This window comes from Manacus vitellinus, unplaced genomic scaffold, assembly GCF_001715985.3.
Source record: "Manacus vitellinus isolate BGI_N305 unplaced genomic scaffold, ASM171598v3 scaffold_6_pilon, whole genome shotgun sequence".
NCBI classification, from domain to species: Eukaryota; Metazoa; Chordata; class Aves; order Passeriformes; family Pipridae; genus Manacus; species Manacus vitellinus.
The window spans coordinates 21,538,614-21,564,734 of NW_021940750.1; the positions used below are offsets into that span (position 1 = coordinate 21,538,614).

Below are 26,121 nucleotides of genomic sequence, written 5' to 3' on the forward strand. Positions count from 1 at the left end.
GTGTTGAGGCAGTGAGAGGCTGCTGTCCACTTGGGTCAGGTGGTAGCAGTAGTAATGGGAAAGAGAAAGAAAGCAATCACTTTGGATTTTTATTTTGGGTAGTGTCGAGGAAGGAGATTTTTTTTAAATTGATCCAGTAGATGAGACTTGGAGTCCAAAGACTTGGGGTGGGGATGTGGAGAGGTGTTCACATCTCTATAACTAGCTTGCAGTACATCCTGAGACAGGTTTTTTCTGTATCTTTCTGTTTCTGTATCTTCCTGTTTCTGAATCATTTTTCCTAGAACAGAGATAACGATTGTGTAAGATGCTTAGGCCATTTAGTTTTGCAATCACGTCACTGATTTTTCCCCCAGTGCAACTGCTAAAAGCATTAGACTTACACTAGCATCAGACTGAAGTAATGCTCTGATGATTCAGGCCATTAAGGTTTTAACCTTTCTGTAAAAACACTAAATATGGTGATTATCTGGAGCTTGGATCTGGACACTGAATAAAATGCAAATGTAACATCCGGGCAGTATTGCTGAATGTTTTCTTGAAAGAAGGGGGGGTAAGAGAGGGGGATGCAAGAGGAGTGCTTGTGGTTTGATTACTAGCCATGAATGTTATGCTTTTCTGAACTCATATAGCAGAAACTTCTTAAAAATAGTACTCTGTTCATCGCTACACTTGCTCATTTTTGGTTTATGTTATTGCACGCTTTTGTAGCTTGGTGTACCAAATTGATTGTTTGGATTTTCTAAATGCTGTAAATGTCATGGCTTTATCACTGTCTAGGACACAAGTTTAGTCTTCAGTCCATGATGATGCATTAGATACTTAATCACAGATCTATGCCATTTAATTCTAGAAAGAGCTGTGCTCAGTGTGCTGAGAAGCATGTTACCATGTCAAGAGTGTTGCTGTGTCTTTGGGAGGGGCACAGGATGGAATATTGCTTCCCTGTGTGCCTAGTGATGTAGTGGTTCAGTCTATGGCCATAAATTGTGTTTTAAATTAATTTATCTTAAAATGACTTATCTGAATAATGTTTTTGAGGATATTTAGCCATAAAATTAAAAGGGGCACCCTTCAGATGCAGGAGGATGTTATCTCACTTGTGCACAGGATTCAGGAGGTGGTGTGGCTCAGGAGATAAAAGCTGTCAGCTATTCCCTAAGGCCCCTATTGTTTGGGCTCCCTTGTTTCAGATTGCTGGGGTTTAAGAGCCTGACAGCAAGGCACCAGGGGCTGGAGCATGGCAGTGCTCCTCTAGCAGCAAGGCTGAAAAGAAATAGGCTTCTGTGGGCATCAGGAGGAGGGCAAGGGGAGGGGGCAGGAATGGATAAAAAATCTGGACAATCGCGTGCCAGGGAGAGCTGTTGCTGTCTGAGAGGCCTGGCACTCTTTCCACTTTTTCTGCTGCTCCAGAAGAGGCTCATGCCTTGTTCATTACATAGTGGCAACTTCTCTCTGGTTTTGGTAAATCACACAAAATGCAGGGTGTCAATTAATGAACTAAAGCCTTTTGTGCTCAGGGCAGGACAAATGCCTGTGTAGGGTGTATTGCTGTTTGTTTTGCTACCATTTCCACCTGCAGGAGGCTCAGGTGGAAGGAGAGGGTTTCCTTTGAAACACTATTACTTTGTAATCTGACTAATGGTGTATTTAGTGGCTCCTAGGAAGAGAAGTCCTCTAGTGGGGGCTGTCAGAAAAGCTAGGCTATAGGTATCAAGTCTGAAGTCTCTTGCAGAGCTAAAAAAAGAAAGAAAAAAAAAAGAAAAAGCAGTGGTGCTTCCTCTGATGTGTGGGTGGCAGAGGTACGTACTTTTGGAGAAGATCCAGAATTCTTCTCCCTGCTGTTTCTGTGAAGTCTTAACTCACTGTGTTAGGTGGCATTGGAACAGCTGTCACGTATGATGGGGCAATTGCTGTTGCTTTCTTTTTTGTTTTGGTTTTTTTTTCATTTAATCTTTACTTCCTTAGCAAAAGCTACAATATTCACTGCCTCTAGAAACTTCTTTTGCATTTACTCCACTGTGTTGAATTATTTTGTCTTCTATGCTGTAGCAGGAATAACCAGTGGACAGGCATTGCTGCCTGTGGGTGCTTTGCAATTTGTGGAGACCTGTGTCAGCACCAAGAAGTGAAAACCGTTTCTAGTGCTTTGCAGTCAGCTTGATCCTCTAAAGGAGCTTTACTGGACCAGTTGTCTAGAAAGGACAGGGAATGTTTTCCACCTTTGTTCAAATAGTCTTCTGAGTGATAATTTTTCCATCTTTCTCTGGAGCAGTGCAGATTAGATTCAGTTAGAGATAGCCTGCAGGCTGCACCAAGCCTCTCAGCACTCCCATTGTTACTGCATTATGCCAGATGCTTGATTTCCCGTCCCCTTCACGATGTCAGGATTAAAGCAGTGGCCAGATTTGAGGAGAGAAAATTCAATTTCTTCTGGTCAGATTGTCAGGCCGTGGGTTTTTTTGATCACCTTCCACTGTGGAAACGGGCATGGTTTGTTTCAGAAGATTATAGGAGGCTTCTCTTTAATATATTATCTGTGTGAAAGAGGTGGAGGGTTTGGGGGTGTCCTGAATCTCCACTGATCTTCCATATTACAGTGAAAAACTTCAAGTTTTTGGAAGTAGTTTACTGTAAGATTTTGAAGGTGTTCTGTGGCCTGGGATGTTTGGGCATGTTTGGAATAGGTGTGCTGGGAAGCTTGAGCTACATACTTACTGAAATGTACGGTTGGATGTGTTGCAGAGTAACCTACTCAGTTACCCAGGTGAAAGTTTCGAAAGCTGTGCTCCAGTATTTCTGAAACAAGAAGGATTGTTCATATCTGTCTTCATCTTAACTTGTTTTAGAGTTACTAGTTCCAGGTTTGTCTCTTGTTTTCCTTGGTTCAAAACATTGAAAAATTAAGTTAGTTAAAAATTCTTCCTGCTGGAATGTGCAATGGGAATTAACCTTTTCCTTTTTCTGTGTTCACAGTGCAGTGGTATCTGAGCTAGTTTGAGATTATTTGAATCCCAGCTTTAACTTCTACTTTCCATCCCTCTGACTTTCCCTGAGCAAGATGCCTGAAGTTATATTTCTACTTGGCCTTTGTCTGAAATGGATGCTGGGGCTGGCGCTGTATATCTGTGTATGTTGGCACCAGGGCTTGGGGGAGAGGGTAACATGCAGTAACACCTTGGGGTGACAGCATGTGTGGAGTCTCACTGTGCTACCTTTGTATTCCCACATCGTTGACCTCTGATAATGATGCAACCTTCAGCCCTCTCTGCATGAAGTCATATATAGGCATTTAATGATATTTTTGCTTTCAATAGTCCCCCCCGAAGTTTTTCTGAGGTTGAATATTTGTATTAACTGTTTTAGGGATGATTTTCTACAGTATTCTCTATGCTGTCAATGATATAAAATATTCAAGATCTGGTGTCTATTGCTTTTGAATGACAAAGCACTAGTGGGACAGGATTTCTGTAGAAGTGGAGAGCAGCAGATACACTGATCCCGGTACTGATCCCTGCAGGCTTGGGAAATAGACTTGTAGAAACTTGGGCATGTGTTGATGTTCAGTGAAGGTGACAGTGGGGCATAATTCTGTGGGATGTAATCAGTGGTAAGTTTTGGGATGATCCTTTGCCTCATAAGACTGTATATTCCATGGCTGAGGGCCTTGCTTGGACCTTACAGCTTTGTCGAGCCTTGGAGATGGCACTTCTCCTTGGACATGAGAGACAGGACTGATGTAAGCAGTCAGACTCAGCCTGTGGAGGCTTGTCGTTGCCACAGGATCTGACTGACATTGTTAGTTACAGGAAATTCAGTCTGTGAGGTGAGAGCTGGGAAATGTGGAGAGGGCCTGGCAGAGTTGAGTACTTAAGCCCACCAACCTCAACCTGAGAGCATGTGTCTGTGTGCACATTGCTCTTTTTGCTGCAGCTTTATGTAACACATTTGCAGGACTTCATTTTCCACTAGATTGAAAGCAAAGCCACTGTTGATTTTCTCCGAAAAGATCCATTTGAAAGTGCAATTGCATGGAATTACATGGTGGGAGTGAGAGGCCAAACCTTGCTGTAAAAAACTTCTCAGCCAAACACATTGGGCTCTGCTGTCTACGGCTTTTTTTCTTCAGATGATTTCAGTTGAACAGAGATGGTGTGTTGGTTTTGTTGTTTTTTTGTTTGTTTTGATTTTTGTAGGTTTTTTTTTTAATGCTTTGTTTATTCTTTTCAGGAGCTGATTCTCGTTTTCCTAGCAGCCTTGCTCTTGCCAAATGATGTGATTATAGTGAACAGGGCAACTCCCAATTCACAGTAAAATTTGTGTGTTTCTATAGCACAAGGCTATATTAGGATTGATGTACCTTTGCCAGTGAATGTACCTCTGCTGCTGCCCTCTGATGTGCTGGTGCTTTGTCTGTCACTGTCGTGCCAGTGGACAATGGCAATGCATAGGCTTTGGTGGGGATAAGCATCTTTAAGCCAGTGAGTGAAAGCATTGTAGCAGTGTGTGCTTGTGTTATTAACTGCAAACATAATACCATTCACACCACTTTCCAGCTCCAGTTTTTCAATTTAATCTAAGCTGTGATATGGCCCTTCTGCCTGTGGAACACAGCCCTAATGCATTTCTATATTAAACCTCATATTCCCTGTTGAAGATCCACCACCAGTAGTTGATGTTCTTCATCTTGGAAGCTATTAGTTTCCAAGAGTGAATATTCAGCCTGCATCAGAAAGGTGGTCCTGTGTTCTGAAAATACACACAACCATCATATCTCCTCAACTTCACTGTTTGATTTTTTTGTTTTGCTTGTTTTTAAGCTAGCTGATTCTTAATACTTATTAATTCTTTATTCCTTTAATTTCCTGATCTTTCCCAGTATTTTTTTCTTTCTTATCCTCTAAGTTGTGGTATCCAGAATTAGAGTTTTTGAGGGTTTTTTTAGAGTTTTTTGAGGAGTTCCCATAGATTAATACTGGGAGAGGTTTTTGCATGCCTTAGTCATTTATGTGTGCATCACTTGTTGGCTTTTTCTTTCTACTTTATTTCACTATAGGTTCCTCTTCACTTTGCTCCCTCCTAGGCTTTCTCTTACCTTTGGGTGTCTTGTTATTCAGTGGAAAGCAAGCAAGTAGACTGTGAATCTGATACACAGCCCCTCTAAAACTCAGTATTAGCATTCCTTGCTCACACATAAATGCTAGTGCTAGGCAAGTGGCATTGCTATCATCCTGTGCAGACATGACTGGCTTACTCAAGTGCAGAGGGAAAGGTTTGAGCAAATTCCAACTCCTGGCCTTTTCTGTACAAAAAAGGGTCAGGGCCCAAAGCCAACTAGACTTCATTTCATTGGGAAGGTGAGTCATCTAGTTTCCAAGAATAGCAGGTTAAAAGGAGGAGAGATGTAGATGCAGACGAGGTGGGAGGAGGCAGCGGTGCTTCCAGTATGTTAATGACATTCTATCTACATGTACACATTCAGTCTGCCTGTGCTGTGCTTGCACTTTCCTTTCACCGTGAATCAACTTGATCTCCACCTGCTGCTGTACTGGCCTTGGGAGCCCCAGAGGACCAGGGTTCATTCAGGGGAATAAATGATGGAAAACGGTGTGATTTCTCAGCCTGGATGGTGCCCCAGACTCCTGAGCTTTGCTCCCTTGGGAATCCTATGCCAGTGGTGCTCAGAAGTCTGGCAGTGATGCCATCTGACATCAGACAAAGCAAGGGTTGGCTTTGTAAATTATTGGGTTTTTTACACATGCAGTTTAATAAAATTTCCAAATAACCTGCAACAAAAAGAGAAGATCTTGCCGGGTAAAAGGTGGAGCCAGTTTTTCCTCTATGCTGGTGCATGTGGTTTGAGGGGCAGGTATACAGATGGCTTTGCAGCTCTTTGTTAAGGACTGAGGCTGAGCACTATCCTAGTCTGTATTGCCAATAAATGTCCCTTGCAAATAGCCAAGCACATATGTGTTTAAGAATACCTGCTTCATTTTCATTTCTGTTACAACCCTTGTCTCTCTATGGCTTTGTTGGGAACGGCACTATTACCAGCAACTTCCTGGGCTTTCTTGTTAGGAAGTTCTTTTGTGCATTGATATGGCAATTTTGCAGCACTTGTGAATCTGAAAGGCCAAATGTGCTGTAGTAATCAGATTTCCCAGTTCTCCTTCAGTGCTTGAGAAGACTGATGCCAAGTCTCATGACAAGGCACTTTTGATACAGGGGACTGCAAAGGGGATCTGGTTAGGTGGAGGGCCTGTGGCACCAGACTGCAAGGGAGGAGTACGTTTTGCAGTAGCATGTCACTTGGTAGTGTGGTCCTTGCTTAGAGGTCAGTGTTGTGGCCTTGCCTTCCCTTGCTGACCTCGTGTACTGGTGGGTGATATGCTGGCTTGCAGATCTGTTGACCTAATCCAGTCTGCATATTCTTGCTTCTACAAGAATCTAGTCAAGTGAGGTAGAGTCTAGTTCAGACAGTTTTGTTGTGGTGGACTCAGGTTTGTTCCCAGTTCAATAGCTGAAAATTATTTCAGTCAAGCTGCTTAACTGAAGTTTTGAATGCCTGCTTTGATACTTTGGATTAATGTCTCTCCCCTCTCTCTTAACCCCATCTGATAGAGCATAGTCGCTTTTTTTTTCTGTTCCCTCCTATACACTTCAGGTAGGTACCTTAATCATGTGTCATTGACAAGCAACTAAGAGTGAATGTCAAAATGAAGGTCTCAGTTAGCACTCCAGAAAATACCAGCCATCGGATGTTCAAACTGTACTTCCTCATGTGCAAACAGGGTGAGTTTTGCCATTCTCACAGCTCACCTGCTTCCAGCAAAGCCAAGGGAAAAGAAATAGACTACACGACATGCATTCTGGGAAGTGAAGTTAATTTTATTTTTTTTAAATCTCTTCTTCTTTATAATCTGCTGTGCTACTAATAACATGGGCTGATTTTTGTTTTTAATATCTGATTTCTATCTTGACTGCATTCCCTTAACCTTTCCTCAGAGATTTTATTTTCTAAACCTTTGATGGATTTTGCTGCCCTCCTGCTGATGTTTTTCATTTGTTGGAGGAGAATAAAATAATAATTATAATAATAAAACCCAGTGTTTCGCTGGAGGCAATTCACTGGTCGAGGTTTTCATGTGAACGCAGCCCTTTTAATCCTAGCAAACAGGATTCTCCTCCTAATCTTTAATCCTTGCGTACTTTAGCTATTAATCTTGAGGAGCGTTTTCCCCTCCCCATCTGAGATTAACCTGAGAGCGGTTACCCATGGTTACTGGCCCCTTTTTTTCCTCTTGCTTTCCCATGAGGCTTGGAGACTCAGGGAGGTGAGTGACGAATTCTGGGCCTTTTATCTTTCTGCATTTGGTTTCTGGGCCTTTGGACACCCTCTTTCATCTGACTCGTTTGATAGATCCTTGTTCAGCAGGAAAGATGTAGACACATCCTTCCTTGGTAGCTTACACCCCATCACAGACAAAGGCATCTGAATCAGTTTTTCTTTCAGTGCAACAGGGGGATACCTTGTTTGGGCTTCACAAAAGAGAAATTAAAAAAAATTAAAATTGTATGAAACAAAGGAACCGTTTAGGTGTTTGACTCCTTTTAGTCCTTCTCCTTTAGACAACAGCTTTCTTCCCCTACATTATGAATTGTATCCTTTGCTGCATCAAAAGCAGAATGACCAGCAGACTGAGGGAGATGATTCTCCTCCTCTGCTCTGGTGAGACCCCATCTGGAGTACTGCATCCAGATCTGGGGTCCGCAGCACTGCAAACACCTATTCAAACAAATCCAGAGGAGGGCCACAAAAATGATCAGAGGGCTGGAACACCTCTTCTGTGAGGTTAGGCTGAGAGAGCTGAGATTGTTCAGCCTGGAGAAGGGAAGGATCCAGGGTGACCTTATTAGCATCTTCCAGTACCTGAAGAGGACCTACAAGGAAGCTGGAGAGAAACTTTTACAAGGCCATGTAGTGAAAGGACAAGGGGGAAGGGCTTTAAAACTGAAAGTAGGTAAGTTTAGATCAGATATTGGGAAGAAATTCTTTATTTTAAGGGTGATGAGACACTGGAAGAGGATACCCAGAGAAGCTGAGCATGCTCCATCACTGGAAGTGTTCAAGGCCAGGTTGGATGGGGCTTTGAACAACCTAGTCTGGTGGAAGCTGTCCCTTCCCATGGCAGGGTGGTTGGAACTAGATGATCCTTAAGGTCCCTTCCCACCCAAAAAACCATTCTAGGATTCTATGATTTGCTTTTTGGGAGTTGTAATGTGAAATTTGAGGTTCTGCTACCATTTTTGTCCTTCTGAATGTGTCAGGTTGATCATAAATTTTATGCATGGTATTTACAGTCTTTGGTTGCTCTTTGCTGTCTTGTTCTTTGACCTCTGTCAGCCTGGGATTCCTATTGCAACTTGGGCCTTCTATTTCTACTCTCCTGCATAGGCTGGGTCATGCATACTGCTCCCAGTTTGGTATTTCTGGAGATGTTGGATGCCCACTGCTTATTAATCTGCAGGTGTTTGTGTGCTGAGCTGCATGCTGTGGGTTGTTATCATAGAGTTATATTCCTGTTATGGCAGATCCAGAAGGATTTGGTCTAGCAGATCTTCCACCCAATCAAATTCATACACTCTACCCACACCTGACTGTTCCTTACAGTGTATTTTGGGGAGAGCCATTTTTGAATACATTCTAATTCTCCTACATGTGAGCTTAGTGTTGTTTTTGAGACAAAACTTCCTTGCTCTGCAAGAAAACAGTTTTATGAGCAGACCTCAGTGTGTCTTCCCAAGAGCATGCTAGGTGTCAGCGTGGATGCAGACAGCGTTCATGAAGGCCATCAGTAGTTGTCAAGGCAGCAGTCCTGGCCTGGCATGAGGGTGTGCTTGATTATGACTGTTGGTGGGGTTGCTGAAATGGCACCAGAGTCCTCAGTGAGAAGGATGCAAGCCATTAACTGAGGACATCATTCTGTAGTTCACCATTGGTAAATATTGCCTGACTTTTTTTTCAGCTTGTATTTTTTTTATGTACTGAGATTTATCAGATAAGTTCTTCTGGTTTTACTTTCTTTACCTGTTAATTCACCAAAAGTAACAAAAGTCTTTGGTTCCTGAGTCCTGATTTGCCCTTGTGATTAATATAGCTGCTAAACACAGAAGTTAGTACAGCTGCTTCTGAAAGGTTTATGGGGCATTTCTGTTGCCATATGCTGCCAGAAGAGAAAAAGGAAGTCCCCACCTTGTGCTAGCCACACAGGAAAGTGAAGGGGAGAATGAATGCAGGGGCAACTTTAGAGGAAGAACCCTAACTTTGGCACCACAGGTAGCTGTGAAGTTGTGGGGAAAATGCAAGAGATTAGAAAAGGTCGTGGTATTTCTTCATTACAGGGGTGGAGTAAGGTTTTAAACTCATTACTGTTCTGGTGATTTAACTTAGAATCACTGGGTGAGATAAGTGTACGTTTTCCCCAAGGTCTTATGCCCCTTCGTATCTCCTTGTCCCAGGTAAACATATCAAATTAACTGTATATTTTAAAGCAAGAATTCAAGATTTTCCTCTATGGCACACGTAGATCCAAAGTGTTTTACAAGGCATTTATGCAGGATTTATCTTTTCATACCTGAAAAGATGTCACCACCAAGTGGAAAGAACATACTGTGCACTGTAGCAGTACAGAGGGAGAAGCTTTAGTTCATTGCAAATGCTTGAGGACCTTCATGCTTAAATAGAAATGCACGATCCTTCCTGTAACACCATGATGCTCTCTAGCACTGTGTAGTGATTGGTGGTATCTCCTCAGGAGATGTATACTGTCCTGAATCACGTGAGTCTTGTCCTGCTGATACATGCACTATCTTTAGAGGCCTTCTTTTTGACTCACTGTTTTGTCCCCTGAATAATTTTACTCTGTTAAAAGGTAATAACAACATGTAGTCTTTCCTAATTTTAAGGATACTTGTAATCTGTTTTTGTTGACTGGGAATGATGATAGAACTGATAAGTTTGTTCATGGTAATTGTCCTGATGATGGACAGACCCTCACGTCAAGGTTTCCCTAATTCTGTTGCAGCTTAATTTCTCCTCTGTGGTGGTCTGGAACAGGAAACTTCTCTGTTCAACCTATTGCTCACTGCCAGAGTGTCTGTGTGTTTCCTGATCTGATAAGAATACAGAATCTTAGCTATCCTGTGTAACTGTCACAGGGATAGGTGAAGGTTGGAAAGGAATATGAGAAGCCCCGTGGCCTGCTTTGTACTTCACTGTGTGGGAAGTCAGGTGGTTTCTTTTACTACCCCTCCAACAGAACCCATGCAGGTCAGTGCTCTCCAGTACAGCAGGGCACTGGGACAGAGCATGGAGGTGTCATCTATGCCGGGGAAGGTGTGTGAGGTAAGAGCTGTAACTTGAGCTTGTTAGCAGGCAGAAGAGGAACAATGCATGCTGCCCAAAAATGTAAAATTGGTATGAGTCAAAACTGAGTAGTTTCCTATTTCCTTTGCTCTATTTTTGAGTTGAATGTACTTTCTAGTTCTAAATGTAATTCCTGAAGAAAATGCGCTGCTGACTGTGCAGTGGTGGGACTGTGCTGGTGTTTCCTTCCACTGCCATGCAGTGTCTCTGCCCAGCTTCTTATTGATTTAAAGCAAGAAAAGGAGCTAAAGCCTTGTTTGATAATAGCATATTGATGAGAAGGCTGGGGAAAGAGAGCGAGATGGTGGAAGTCTTTGTTCCTGTTTGACAAAAGATGGAGAATACAGGGGAAGAAATGTGAATGTGTATGGGGAGGAGGGAGAGGACAGGGAAGAAAGAGTTATTTAAAATCACAGCTAGGAAATCACTCTTCTTGTCTATGTGGCCACAGAAGGATCAATTTTCAATTTTGATTTCCCTGCCTTTTGTGGTTTGAGACACTTGCATGCCAATGGAGATGGGGGATCTGGCTGCAAGTGTTTGTTTAAAACAAATTGTTGGTAGGTTTTCTGTTTTCAGATGAACTGCTTTCTGGATCAATTTAGCATGCTGCAAGGAGAAAGAGGGGAGAACCACAAGGGCCTGTTCTCCTCAAGAGAGCATTTACAAGAACACAACTCTGGCTACATCTGTGGTTTTACTTCTCGGTTTAGTGAGGTGCAAGGAGTGAATCAAGAAGGCCTTTGTTTCATAGATCCATTTACTGTCACCTAAATGGTGTTGAGTGTGAAAGAGCAAATGCACCAGAGGCAGTTGAATGGCTTGATTTTAAGCAGTGTCAGTGATTTGTATCTCTGTAGGATCTTGGGTGAACAATAGACCACCTCTTTTATCTGTAGTTTAGCTATGGCAATGCAGGATCAACTGCTATTGATAATCAAAGCCGTGGACCAGAGACTCCACTGTGTAAATCAGTGTCATTCATTTCACTGAGCACATAAAGATGAAGACTTGGCTTGGAAAATTTAAATCATTGCTTGACACAAATGCTGTTATCTTTGCTGTTTCTTCAAACAAATGATGAATTTGAAAGGCAAAAAAGGTCCTTTTCCCACCCCAATCAATTTCTACTGGAAATTTTCTATTAAAAAAAACAAACCCACAACTAGTTTGTGTTAAAATTGGGAAAATGAGGGATAACTATTTGTCCTGACAAACAACATCTGGGTTTTTTTCCTGTTAATTATTACTTTTTGTGTTTTTACCTGATACAGATCTGAAACATGACAAAAATTGGGAAAATTGCAGTTTGGTCAACACAATGTGGAGAGGTGGATTAAAAGGAAGCTGAGTTTACAACACAAAATTATATATTCTAATATTTTATTGTTTTCAGCACCTTTAATGAAGGCTTTTCTTGAAAATTAATAATTGGGTGGGGCTATTTTGGAATAAAATGACTGAATATTTTTAGGTCAATATTCAGATTTTTTCATATATAGGCTAGGCAAGTAGTTCCTCCTAATAGTCATAATAATTGCCAGCACAAGTCACTTCTAAGCTATTCAACTGTTTTGCAGAAAGAGCTGTAAAGATTTTTCTGGAGTAATTTTGAAAAGTTTGGGTCTGTAATTTCAGGCACATAAGTCAGAGTTATACTCGAAAAAGATAATGCTATTGGTTTACGTAATCCTGTTTTTCAAGATAAATTTATGCAAGAAGCAACAAAAAACAATTAATGATGAATTTTTCTGTAAATCAGACCCTTCAACCTATTTGTCCTTCTTATTGCTCATCTAGGTGAATTCTTGCTTTTGACATGACATTATCTAATTGGCACATACTTAATGATTGCATTGCGTGAGTGTGAAACTCGTGACTATGTATGGAGGGCTGTCTGTGTCCCGAAGGGCTCCTGTATTTGTGGCCATAGAGTAGGACCAAGTCTTTAGCCAGTGTGAGAGCTCTGTGGGGCAGGGGGTGCTGGGAGGCAGCATATCAGCTCTGTGCCCCCTGGCAGTGCCTGGGAGAGCCGGGCTGCCACTGCTGGGGCAGAATTCAGTGAGTGTGGGGAGACTAAGTGAGATACTGCCACAACAGTGGCCCTTGCCAGCAGTCTTGTGCTCCCTGTCATTTGATGTAGTGTGTTTGGCAGCCATGAGAGAAGTGGGCTGTTTTTGCAGGGCTCATCCCTGTCTCTTCATTCTGTCTTCTCCCTATGGGCAGGAACTGCTCACTCCTTTGACTTTCCATTTTCTCTGTAGTGATAGGAAGACTTAGGTTGGTTTCTGTTAGCACTCTTTATGGGTCTCAGGGAGACTGATCAATCTTTTTGTGCCTATCATCAGAAACAGGCCGTGTGTCCCCAAAACATTACTGAGAGACTAAGCTGTCTGGAGAAACGACCATCTTTTTGTTCCACTTTGACTCATGCCTAGCCTGACAGGATAGGGGCCTAAAAGTGTGATAAATGACACATTTCCCCCATCCTTTTGTTTTTAGTGTCCAGGAAATGTTGGTGAATTCTTGATAAAAATTTATTTAGCATCTGCCATGGGTCAGGTACAGGTTCTGCAAATCCAATTATCTGCATCTCTGTCAACATATGTCAGTCTTTATTTATAACTCTTCTTGATGTATTGAGTTCAATTGTATCTGTGGTTCTGCCACTGGAACACAACCCTGAATCTTTCATTTCTGTTCTAGTGTGAGGAGCCCACAGAGCTCTGCTGATGCTCGTCAGTGTTATGAAACAGTGAAAGGAGAAGGAAATACAGGTTATGTCAGTTAGAGATGGATAAAAAAGAAGGTGGAGTAAGTCGCACAGAATTTAGGGAGGTGATAATAGGCAGGATAATAAGAAACTTGTAAAGTTGCTAGGAGTAAAATCTTAGCTCCGCTGATTTTGATAATAAAAAATTATCTGAATTCACTAGTTTTGTGATTTTACCCAACCAGTATGTAAGAACATAGGCCAAGTACTTGAGACTTGCATTTTGGAGATAACTTTTTTTGACAAGTTAGTGATATGTGTGAAGGGAATTCACACTGCTTGAAAGTGGTGGAGAGAGGATCCATAATTCTGCAAAGGCTGTTGTTCTATAATATGTAATGAACTTGGCCAAAAATGTTCAAATATCTGCAGCTGTTTTGGCTGGTTTTGTGTCTTAACCTTCTGCTGTCTGTGAGTTGCTTTTGGCTGTGTGCCTTCTCCCCAGTCATCGAGGGTGTTCTTGTCTGATTAGGAGAAAAGGTGTTCGTCATGGTTGAATTACTCCTTGTTTGAGACTAGCCTTTCTTTGTCCATGATAATTTGCAAGCTCTGACTGCCCCTGTTAGTTTGTTTCTCTCCTGTTTTTTTTGCATTTTCATCTCTTTGCTGTGACAATTTCTTTAGGATAAAGTGATTCCGGTGCTGAATTTGGGAACAAAGTTTTTGCCTGGAGAGCTGCTCAACTAGTTGAAACTGGTGCTGGGTATGAGCTTAGCTGGATATGAATTTGCTGTTGGGAACTTTTCAGGTATTTGTGCTGAGTAGCAATGCATTTTTGGTCAGCAGCTGGGTAAGAACCTCTAAGAAAAGATGATGATGATAATGATTCAGGAGAATGGTTTGAGTTACTTCATGTCAGAAATTTGCTAGAAATCAGCGAGAGTTTTGGGAGTTAATAATTTGGGACTTGTTCTGCTATGTGTGAGAAATCACTGAGGTTTAGATTATAGCTTACACCTTGTGTGCTCCAAAACATTCTTCTGAAGTTGGCGAAGTGATGAGATGTGAAAGTTTCAGTGGGGCATAGAACGTGTTATACTGTGTCAGAGACAGCATGGACAGTAAAGATGCAGCTGAGACTGAGCTTATGTATCCCAGCACTGGTTCTACTGTTGGTTTGGAGCTCTGGATGCGTCACTTTGGGCACAGTTTCTAGTAGAATCAGTGATTCTGTTTGGGCATGTTGTGTTTCTGGCCTTCAGCTTAAGATATACTTGACTCTGTTTCCTGCAAATCCCCCCCATCAATGTATTGAGCACCAGCAGTTGTGAGTGAAGCCAAGAGAGAACACAACAAATTAGCATCAGAGATTGCCTGAGAGAGAGTAGGGATATACCTGACAGCAGTAGGTGTGCTACATGGAGGAGCTGTGTAAGCCATTTGCAAGGGAGGATCATTTTAAGGGTAGATCTATGACTAGAGGAAGTAATCATGTTGCCAGTGAGTTTTGTTGTTATTCCAGTTGATTACTGTCCATAATGAGGATGAAATAATGAAGGGAAAACAAACCACCGTACAGAAAATACATCAATCTGGTATGCACTATCCTCTCTGTGTATTTCTGCAGTGTCCTGCTTTTTATTTTGGTTACATGTTCTTTGGAACAAGGACTGTCTTTGTTTTTAGTTTGTGCAATGCCTAGCTTATAGTTGTGTGTCTTGGTAATGTCAAAAAATAGGAGAGGTGGCTGAGTGTGCACTGCCACCATGGACAGAGCCAGTTGTGGACTGGCTGTACAGTGTGAGCATCCCTGTAACGAGAGTGCTCAGTTCTTTTCTCCCTAATGGGATAAAGGCTCTGGGAGGGGGAAGACCTGAGCCGACAGGGCCTTCTCTCTTATCATGCTGTTTCTTTAGGGGTATAAGGCACTCAGGTGAGGAATTTAGCGTGTGGTCGGTCTGCTGTTCCCATGTCTCATTGTCAGCCTGGTGCTGGCTGAGAGCCTGACTGTTCCTCTAACCTTATTTTTTTTCTCCTTGCTGAGCTTACTCATTACCTTGCTCCTATTTTAAGGAAGTAGTGGCTTGCAGGGCACATCGCTCCCTCACTCAGAGACTTTCACTTTGCAACACCAGTGACAGCTCCAAGTTGGCAGGCAGAGGGGAGGATTCTCTATGACCTTCAAAATGGCTGACTGCAGTGGGTATGACATGTTTCTCCCCTTCCAGAGGCCGCTCACCTCCCTTTCGTGCTCTCCCTTAACCTACTGAGGCTTAAGAGGTGAGAGCTGAGGCTGCTCCTTGCTGTGGGAGTCTCGGGAGAGCAGCACTGAGACGGAACTGCTGAGCCTGAGCTGGGAGGAAAATGAAGTGAGAGAGTGGAGTTGCAGCCTGCGAAGCAGGCACCACTGCTGCTGTTTGCCTGCTGGAAAGTAAATAAAGGACAAAAACAAGGGCAATTGCTTTATGATAGAGGGTGAGGGAGGGAAAATAAAGAACGGGTAGAGGAGGCGAAATTGAGATAGGATGGGAGAGCAGAGAAAAGGTGAAGAAAATAGAAGTGAAAGGGACCATTGTCTCCTTTCTGGGAGACAAGGAATAAGGAAAATTTTGAGAGCTTTTGCAATAGCTATCAAATGTGCTGTTGTCCCATTTATCCAATAACCATTTTCCTCTCTTGTATTGCAAAGGTCACCTTTTGATTCTGCATACCTTGGATAAATCCACACTAGCAGCTGCTTAACATGGTCTTAACTTACCAACATGGTCTGCTATTGCAGTATAGTAGTTTCTATAGAAAACTTTAGGATGGCAAGAAGATCCGGTTATGAGAGTCCATGACTAATGGTCTGATTTGACTAAGTACGAAAAGTGTGGCGATTTTGTCATCGTGGTTCAGCCTTTTCTTGATGTGTATTTTCTGGGAAGGGTCAGGGGATTCTATTTTAAGTCAGCTCCTGCCTTTAGTCCTTGCATTATCACCATTTGCTCTACAGACAAGAAGTACATTTTCCTTAATACTGGACTGTGAAGCTAAAAACTGGTCAGCTAAAAGCATTTTCATCTTGTGCATCTAGCAACAGAAAAAGGGCAGATGAGTGCACATGGGTCAGCTATTCTGTGTGATGGCCCCAAGAAAAGGGGCATAAATTTTCTCGACTATCATGTGCTAGAAAACTGGCTTTGTATTTCTTTGTGTGTGGCTCAGCTGGGCATGTTTAATCCTTATGCTCTGGTTTTTTTGGATGAACAGCTACTTAAGTTCTGATTCTCCCTTCCCTACTGCTGCACTTGTGAGAAGATGGATATCTTGAACCCTTGACTGATGAATTCTGTTTCTTCATAAATATGAATTGGAGAATAAATTGACACCTACAATGTCATTTCTACAGGTTAAATCCCATAGACGTTGATTAATTAAATAGACATTGTTAATTAAAAACGTTGAGCAGAGTGCAGGAAATTGTGGGAGTCTCAAGAAAATGGATGTTTTTGGTAGATCTGTCATTAATGAGGGCTTCAGCAGTCTTGAAATTTGTGCCTAGTTTCTTCACAGACTTGCTGTCGGACCTCAGACTAGAAGTAGTCAGTGACTTTGGATATTAAGTTTGGGCTTGATCTTTGGTTCTTACATGGCTTTATTTCTTCTTTTTAATACATTGAGAATGCTGTGAAAATTGAGTCCTAGGTGCCTTATATTGAACAGTTCTAAAACAAAGCATCTAAAGTAAGCAATATGTGGGAAAATTTGATTGAAGGCACTCTGTGCTTGGTTTTCTTATCTGTTTGGTGATGGGAATGACTCTTCAGCTGAATTAATTGATTTTCAGATATTTTAAGAAGAGCAGTTAGCTTGGCATAGACATAGCTGTTTACTGTTATATCTGGGAACATTGTTTAGTGTGAGAAGAAATCTGGATGTGGCTTGTGGAGGGGAGATAAGGCTTCACTCTTGCAAGATGGCAGTGAAACTTCAAAAGGTCATCAGAGTGAAAAAGGCAAAGATTTGCTAGTATATAAAGGTGAAGCAAGTGAAAAATAGTGTGTCTAAAAACAATCTAAGCAATACCATGTCTTCCCCCAAAGAAAGGGGCACATGCAAACCTGATAGGAGATGGGGAATCGATTTGCTTCCTGTCAGTACAGCGAATTGGGAACTGAAGACCCTTCTTCATGTGCATGTCTGTTTCCTCACTCATTTGGAATGGCAGCAAAACCTGTATGTCAATAAGTCGGTGTTTCTCTGCTCTTTGTGATAATTACAAGTTAAATTATTTATTATGTTTTTAGCTAGGTGTCTCATCTGTTGACAAGAAATTGTGTCTTCTTGGGACTTTGCAGGCCTGTATTTTCTACCTGTATGATTCTATATGAAGCAACAGTGCTTGATGATATAGTGAAAATTGGGTTAACAGTTTCAAAAATACATATTTTTTTCCTTTTTTTTTGGTCTTTATTTCCTTGTCAATTTTTTATGATATACAAGTTCCACTTCGGCTTTTTTGTGAAGATGAGCTTCGGTCAGGTAACTTCAGCTCTGTTAGTAGCATTGTTTGGATTTCAACTGCTGACTTAGTTATGTGATCTTCTGTCAGCATCACTGGTGTTCTGAACTATGGTTACTTTACTCATCTACCTCAATACTGAGACGTACTGGAAAATTAAAAATACAGTTACCAAATTTAATAAAAGGGTACTGACTTAGAGAACAGACCATAAATAATACAGGCATAGAATGATAACAGAGCAGCAGCTTGTAGAAGGCATGAGAGCAAGTGAACAAAAAGTGGATTTCAGAGAAAAAATATTCTTCTTTCTAAAAAAAGGTATTTTAAAGTGGGATCAATTACCTGATATTTCCTTTTATTTTTTGTTTTTAATTTCCTGGCACTGCTGCTGTGGGTTAAACTGTCAGTGAGCAAGAGGGAGCAGGAGGGTAGAATCTGTGCTTCTCTGAGTGATTTGCTAAGCCTCTTAAAGTATTTATTCCTCTCCTCATGATCATTAATGGATTCACTGTTTTGACAGGGAGATAGGTGCCTGGACGTTCCTCTAGCCAGTTATTCATTTTTCATCTGGAAGAAAGCATTTTATTAAAAACCATTTTCTGGTGTAGGGGGAGGCCTGGGAGAAGCAACAGATGTGAGCTGGAGCAGGGAGTGCAAAGGGAAGGGTGGACGGTGAGAAAGGCATCATGGCTCAGCAGATGCACCAATTAGATTTTATTTGCTAAGAAGAAAAGCAGCCTCTGATAGCTGCCCTGTACTCTTTTTGTGAGAATGGACTTTTTTCATGACTTGCTTGTCAGATAAAATGAACGTGTATGTGAATGTGGGGAGAGGCTGAAATTAATTACTGTCAGTAAATGAAGCATACGGAAGCTTGTCTTGATGTTACAGTGGTTGTGAATTAGTGCAGAAAATACAGTGGAAAAGCAAACAGTGGAACATTGTATTTGGATCAGAGCTAGCTGTGTACTGGCTTGTTAATGTTCCCCCCCACCCAAACCTACTTTCTTGGGTATATTGAAGGTATCCTAATTACACTTGTATTTCCTCTATGCTCCCCTTGGGATTCTTAAGTTAGGGCATCACACTCCAGATCATCATTGCTCTTTCCACTGACAGTCTTCCAGCTGGGTGAGAGGTCCCCCACCATAAATGCCTTCACAGAGAATTTGGGATACATGCTCAGCTTCACAGCTGTGCCGAAAGAAAAAAACCTCCCAGCAACGTTGATGGCATTATTATTGTAACATACACTTACTGAAACCTTCTCAGAAACCCTTCTGTCTCAAAAGGGAGCAGGAATTAAATAGAGGACAATAAGAGCTTAGCTTCCTCCTGTTGGAGCCAATGTCTGAGCTGGTGCTGATTTTAGGGAAGTAGAAGGGGCACTAGTGGCGTAAAGATTGTATTAGAGTTCATTTCTGAGAGCTGCTTGGCAGCTGTGGGCCACCTGAGATCCTTATCTACTTTAATGTAAGTTGTATAATCTTAGCACAACTTGAATGTTACACCTGGAGCAACTGTTTGTCCCAATTAGGAAGATGCTTAACTTACTTAAGACCGCCAAGGTCTTGAGTAAACATTATGCATTGGCAGCTCTTAGTAAAATTTCCTTAATAGAAGCATTTTGTCCCCAATGAGCAGAATTAAGGCTGTGTTAAACAGTAGTTATTCCATTAAGTATTGCTAGGTTATATCAATTCCTTATGGAATCCAGTAGGTAAACATGCTTCTTTGAGGAAGCATGTCCCACTTAAGTGGATTACAGAGCAAGTTATATCCAGTCTAATGCAGCACTGAACCTGAAGCAGCTTCTGCTGATGCATTTACAGGATTTCAGCATCATGTCTTCTGAACTGAAAAGCCATGAGCTACACTGATACAGTGGGGATTGATTTAGTCAAAGCTGTCAGCAGTTGTAAAACAGTCACACAAGTAAACTTTGGTATGTGGATAGTTTAAACAAATCCTGATGTACCTCTTGGATTTTGGTTAGCTTAAGGTCAAACCCTGTTCTGATCATAGATTTTGACATTTCGGAATTGAGGGCTCTGCTATTACTGAGGCTTGAAAAATGCATCTGCCAGAAGTCAAGGTGAAGCCAACTTCCATGTATATATCCAATAAGGTTTTGGAGGCAGAAAGTCTTCAGATACTTGCTTTCATCCTGGATGTAAAACTGAAATTTTTGACTTAAACATCACCATACTTTTAACAGCAATTATTTGATTTTCTGTTCTGGCCATTTCTGCACCTTTATCACCTCCCTATCTCAGTGCTCGTCTGTCCTTGTTCTGAACTCTATGCAGAACCCTTCTCTGCCATGCTCTGAACTCTTTCATACTGAGCTACTGTCTCAAAGCAGGTGGAAAAGGTTGCATTCAGTGATATCGAAGTTTACATTTCAAAATGCCTCAGAATACACCAGAGTAGAAGGAGTTACAGACGTACATGTTATCCTTTTTGTGAAGTGTCTATGTTAGATTGAGCAGAATGTACTATTCACAGCTACAGTTCAGTAGTGTGTGCCTGGGCTCTAAGAGCTTAAAAGTCCTCATCAAGCACCTGCAGGATGATTCTGCATTCAAACTTCACTATGTACCTTCTTTTACTAACAGATTTTTGGGTGGAAGGGAGGGAACGGCAAGTTCCTCAAAACGCTCACTGTCTCATGGCTTTACTTTGACTTTGCTTCTGACCATGTGGGGGAAATTACGCCTGAACCTCTGAAACACCCAAGCTTCTGTTATGGGAAAATGTACGGAAGATGTGGGTGTCATGGGAGATGATGTGGAGGAGAGAAGCTGAGCCTCCACAAACTTCAAAATTAGATACGTTTCTTGTTTTGGAATCCCAGGTGATGGGAATTAGGGTTGTAAAGTGTGAGGAGAGAGGAGGCTGGTTGTACAGGTTTACAGATCTTCTGTGAATAGGATGCTGTTGTGGTTTAGGAGTGGTATTCCCCAATTTAGTACTCCCACTAGAAAGACCACAAACTGCTCCCCTGCTCCCCTGAAGGGGAAAGACAGAAGGCAGAGATCACAGGTTGAGATAAGAAAAATTAACTGTAAACACCAGTGAGATAAGAAAACTAGCAGTAATGAAAACAATATTAATAACAAAAGTATACAAAAAAGGAGGTGATTCACATGCCAAAATGCTCACTGAGCTCCAGACACTGAACAATGGTGGATGGGTTCCCTACCCTGCCACACTTTGTTCAACTGGAAAAACCACACCCTTCCTCCTAGAAGGGGGAGTCCCTTACCTCTGCCTCAGCAATTGATGTGAGATGATAAAGAATAACTTCCTAGCCACGACCACATGGCTCCAGGCTCTGCCTCCTCAAGACTAATGTAAAAATTAACTCTGTCCTGTACAGAACCAGGACAGATGCATCTCAGTAAGTCAGTATAAGGATCCTAAATATTAAATAAATATTAGATTAAGAGCTGTTCTGCTTTAAAAACAACCCACTCAGTCCTGGTCTCTTGCAGTATAATTTATGTGTCATCCACACCCTGGCTTCAACAAGTGGCTTTTCATGGCACTGCTGCCTCTGCACACCAGTTCTTTAAATGAGATGGCAAGGCTGCTCGGATGAGTGGAGTGGTATCCTGTGGGGCATTGGTGATTCATCTCCCCCAGTGCAGAAGGGGGTGGTATTTTTTGTCATTCAAGCATGTTACCTTTGAGGAAAAAGTTCCTTCTACACAACAGTGTTTAAAACCGCAAGTTCCAAAGGAGTTTCTGTATATATCCCCAAGTATAGAGGGAGTACTATAGGTGGCAATAGAAACCACTAACCAGGATCATATAGTTACTTATCACCTGGTTACCAGCTCTGCTGCAGCTAGAGGAAGAGCTGCTTCCCTGCTCTGTGACACAAACTTCTTCATATCTGCAATGGGCATAATAATACTGTCCGACCTGCCAAAGGAGGCCGAAGAATCTATACCAGACTTTGAAGAAAGTAAGTATGAAATACTGTGACTTGTCTGGAAATACTCCATTTTATTCAAGACACACAACACCAAGCTGCATATCTTTAGATGATGACTGCTCAGAAATTAAATGGAATGTGATACACTGTTGTGAGATGATAAATACCACAAATTCAGCCCTGGGTAGGTTAGGACAGGTGGATGAAAGTGGGATAAAGTTGCTGATAAAAGTTATGGTATGTCTGAAAGCCTTGGTGGGGAAGGTTATCAGAGGAATATGAGTGAATATATTAATCTTTAGCTGGAGCTAAAGAAGGAGCTCTGTGATGGATCTAAAGCACAACATATTCTAGAATAAACTGGTGGATAACAGGTTCCTGATCTACTTGATAGTGTAGGAAGGGACCACTTCTGCTCTACTGGAATTGCTTAGTGTCCCAGCTGCTGTCTTAAGCTCTGCATGTAATTCCTTCCTCAAAGTCCCAGCCCCTTTGTGCAAGCCCTGGTTATGCAGCATTAGTTTTGGCTCATCCCATAGCATGAATACACTCTTGTACTGTGCCCACTTAAGTTTATAAATGTCTTCATAAAATACCTTTCCCATAGCCTTTACTACCTTTTCTAGATTCTTTCTGCATCGGCAACGTTTAGTCTGGGAATCCCCTCCATGTTGTATTAAGAATACAGAAGTTTTTTAACACTGCTTGCTGTCTTTGATGGTTTGTTTGTTTTATGGGTTCTGAGCATTTTTTCTGCCTTAAAATCTCCAATAAGTTGAACTCTATACTTAATTGACTTAAACCTTGATATTCCAAACAAACCTTACAGACTGAAATCCAAATGTTACATAGATGGTAGTGAAAACTAACTTGAATTGTGCTACACAGAATGGACTTTTCCAGATGATGCTCTTTGGGGGGAAAAAAAAGAACAAAAACATTTTGTAGAGTAAGGCCTGCAATGGGAAGTGCAGGATGAACAGTGTCTGAATATGCTTTGAGCATCCCAAGTGCTTGAGTCTCAAGCTTAGCCCAGTGTAAATCCAAAAATCCCTTTTCTCCGCAAAGAGCTTGAGCCAGACTTCCCCTGGGGGAGGGATATTCTGGATGCAGTGCTTTAATACTTTCTTTTCTGGTAGGAGACCTGAGGTAGAGAACTGACATGAGGAAAGGGGTGTTAATGATACTTTTCTTAATCTCTTGAAAGCATTGCTTGTGGTTTGCTTTCACTCTTAGAATTCCCCCTCTTTTCCTATCCACTTCAGCAGTCTCGAGGAGGAGCTTGCTCAGGTACTGTATCTCTCTCTGAAATGTTTGCAAACAAACCCCAAATCATATGATCATCTCTTAGTCTCACGATTTGTTGTTCTTTTTCAGCTGCTTGTTGTCTGAATTCAGAAGTGTTTTCTGGGCGCTTGGCCTGACTCAGTTTAGCATCCAAATTGGGTGAAATTCTTAGCTGCTTTGTTCTAGTGTGAAACTTGGCTGGAGCAGCAGAGTTTTGCTGTGAGTTCTGGAGCTCATGTTGTGTTTTGACTGGAAGGAATTAGTCTGATTAAACTGATTCTTTATTCATGCAAACACACAAAATTGCCACAGCTTCTACCAATCAATTACCAGTTTGTCTGTCTGCCCATCACCACTGCATTATTGTGCAAGTGATACAGGCTTTTTTTCATCCCTTGTGTGCCTCTGCCTACAGCAGTGCCCCATTCTGCAGCTTCTGCTCCTGCTTTGCCCAGGTAGAATTGACAGTGCAAGACCTTTGACAAAGGAAAGTGGAGCTTCTTTCTTGTTCTCTGCTTTGCTTTTTTTGCCTGCTCTCCCTCCAGCGTGTGCAGTACATACAACACATCCTTGCTACCATGCTGTTAACTGTGCAGTAGCTACTGGTTTGACCCAGCAACCTCTTCATCTTGGAGGCTCTGACCCCCCTCTCAAATGCTCTCAGGATGTGTTTGAAAATGGGTAGAGCCTTGAAATACTGCAGCAAAAGCTTTCTCAGTACCAAGAAACGTTTCACCTCCCTTCTTCCCTACAGCAAACAAATTGTATTGACAGACAAAAGCAGGATTATGGTGAGGAGATTTGCAAGACAACTGGATTACGGAAGCTAAAACAAGCAAACATTGAGATTACGTTTGGGGGTGGGCAGGATGGAGTTGGGGGAGGAAGGGGACAGCACAGAGCAGTAACTTGGGCTGTGGTGCTGGTCTGACACAGTGCTGGTGAGGCAGCAGGAAGAGGATTTAAAGTAATTTAGGACAAAAGCAAGCACAGTAATTTCTCCCTGTAAACTTAGTACATTTGCATTATGGTTGTTGATTTTTGCTTTTCAGGAGTCTGGGAACAAAGAGGTAGAGGTAGAGGGAGAATGGGAGGCTGGCCTAAACCTGTGAGTCCCGCAAGCCCTGCTGCTTGCTCAGGCAGCATAGGCACCAGCTGTCAGCTGATCTGAGCAGAGATCAGCTGTGACCTAATTATTGGCCTCTTAAACCTGCATTATTCCTTTCATTTTCCAGCTCATTGACGTTGTATAGAGACAGGGTGAAAGAAGGTAGAAAAAAGAGTTATTGATAATCCACTTCCTGTGTATCTGCCACTCAGCCAGGGTCATGGCTGGATGGCCTCTATCAAAGAGAATGAGGGTGGGCTTTAAACCCTTCTACTCCCCTGTGGGAGGAAGACAGCTTTGTGCATTTGGGGGAATGGAACCTTGAAACAATTTGAAATCAAACATTGGTGTGCTCTGGGTCAGAAAGACTTTGTAGTTCTTGTGTGCTCTGAGAAGCGAGGAAGTAAGTAGTTGATAACGTATGAGAGGAAAGAATGAGCAGAAAATACTCATCACCCCTGTTAACACAGGGGCAGGCACAAGTACAGTCTAACAGGTTAATAATCCTTTCAGTTTGAAAGACATTATGTATGTGCATTTTGCAGTAATCAGCAGACAAAGCACTCGAACCACAGGCATGTTTTGGCTTTTTTAAAGTTGACATGGCTGTGTAAGAAAGCTTTGCCTGGGCAGCAGAAAGGTACCAACCTAGTTAGAGTGACCTCAGATACAAATAATATACCAGCTTATAGTCTTTCAGTGTATCTGGCTGCTGGTGAGAATGGCAGTGTTGCTTTACCCATCCAGAATGTGTTACCCACTGTTACTACCTGCCTTGAGAGTAGCTAGTCAGTAGGAAAAATTGGAAAAGACCTGATACTGGTGGCTAAGATGGTATCAGGTTAGGTGTGTGGCTCAGTGTGGTGGGAACTGAAAAGCAACAAAGCTCTGCTTTCTGCCAATGGTGACATGGCCCGAGGAGGGCAAACATCTCGGCTCTGGCAGACTGGTACAGAAAGAGAGAGGGAGAAGGTGAGAGAAAAACAGATTGTGCAAAATTATCAATTTTTCTGTACAAATCTACTTTCCAATTGCCAAATCTCTGTGTATCTTCCTCCAATACCTGATAATCCCCACCAATCAAATGACCTTCTTGATGATTAAAGGATCCTGTTTGCTGATTTGTCACCAATCCGGTCTTTCAAGCTTTTAAACACTTCTTTACACAATGCTTGCTAGTTAGCATATATTTTCTAAGTCTGCACTTGCCAAGGTCCACTGACAAATGCTTCTTTGCTGCTTTATTCCAGTATATAGGCGCCCTGCATTTTCTGCTGTTTCTGACACTCAAACCTGGTGCTGAGGAAGAGAAGATGGGGAAACTGAGTGAGGAGAACTCCCCTATTGTATTATACTCTCTAATCAAGCCAAATTGTTGAGACTGGCTGTAAATTGCTGGGATAATTGACCTTCAGTCATTTGAAATACACTTCTGGGAGTGAAATACATTTTAATTTCTCTCTCTCTCTCTCTCTTCCCCACCCCCCCCTCCACTGTTTGAAGCCTCTTGCAGCCTTTCCAAAGCAACTTCTGACAAATTTTAATCAATAAGCTAGCCAGTGGTAAGCCTGAGTCTATCACATCTGTTACCTTGATGGCAGTGGTACGGGAAGCCCTTATTTCTTTACTTTTGACATCAAAGCAAGCATCATGGAAGGAAAGGGAAAAACAAACCAGAGGGATTAGAGTTCAAGTTAAGTGGGGATAGTTTTAAAGAGTGAGCACTTCCAAGCCTGATCAAATCTATTACAGTAATTTATTATTGACTGAATACTCATTGCATCCTCAGGGCTGTATGATATGCACAGCATCTGTAGCCACTGCCTCTGGAGCCTCGGTTTTCAGATCAGAGTTACTCACTGTAACTTAGGAGTGTACGTTGTGTGCTCAATGTGTGAATGTTGTCAGGTATTAACCATGTGGGAGGCAGCCTGTGGCATCAACACTTTTTTTTCCCCTGTCAATAAATATGCATCGTGATTTACTGTGTCCTTTTTTGTGATATTTCTGTTGTGACTCTTGCCTTGTATAAGGGATACAGTGGGAGATGTATGGTCTCATTGCTTATGTATTAAACAGGAATTACAGCAGTTAGTATCTATTCCTGAGCTTTTTACTATTAACTGGCACTTTTTGT

The 26,121-nt window shown here is 41.9% G+C and overlaps 1 protein-coding gene across 21 annotated transcripts in view; it reads left to right on the forward strand.

The window, feature by feature from the left end:
- The window catches only part of NRXN3 (neurexin 3), a 935,277-nt gene that overhangs the window by 101,018 nt on the left and 808,138 nt on the right, over nucleotides 1-26,121 (forward strand). The window contains exon 1 of one of the 21 annotated variants that reach the window (XM_018082463.2): nucleotides 15,334-15,419. The exons of the other annotated variants lie outside the window; for them this stretch is intronic. The gene's annotated coding sequence lies outside the window, so the exon portion shown is untranslated. Of the gene's footprint in view, nucleotides 1-15,333; nucleotides 15,420-26,121 lie in introns of those variants that run through there. 21 annotated transcript variants of the gene reach the window in all.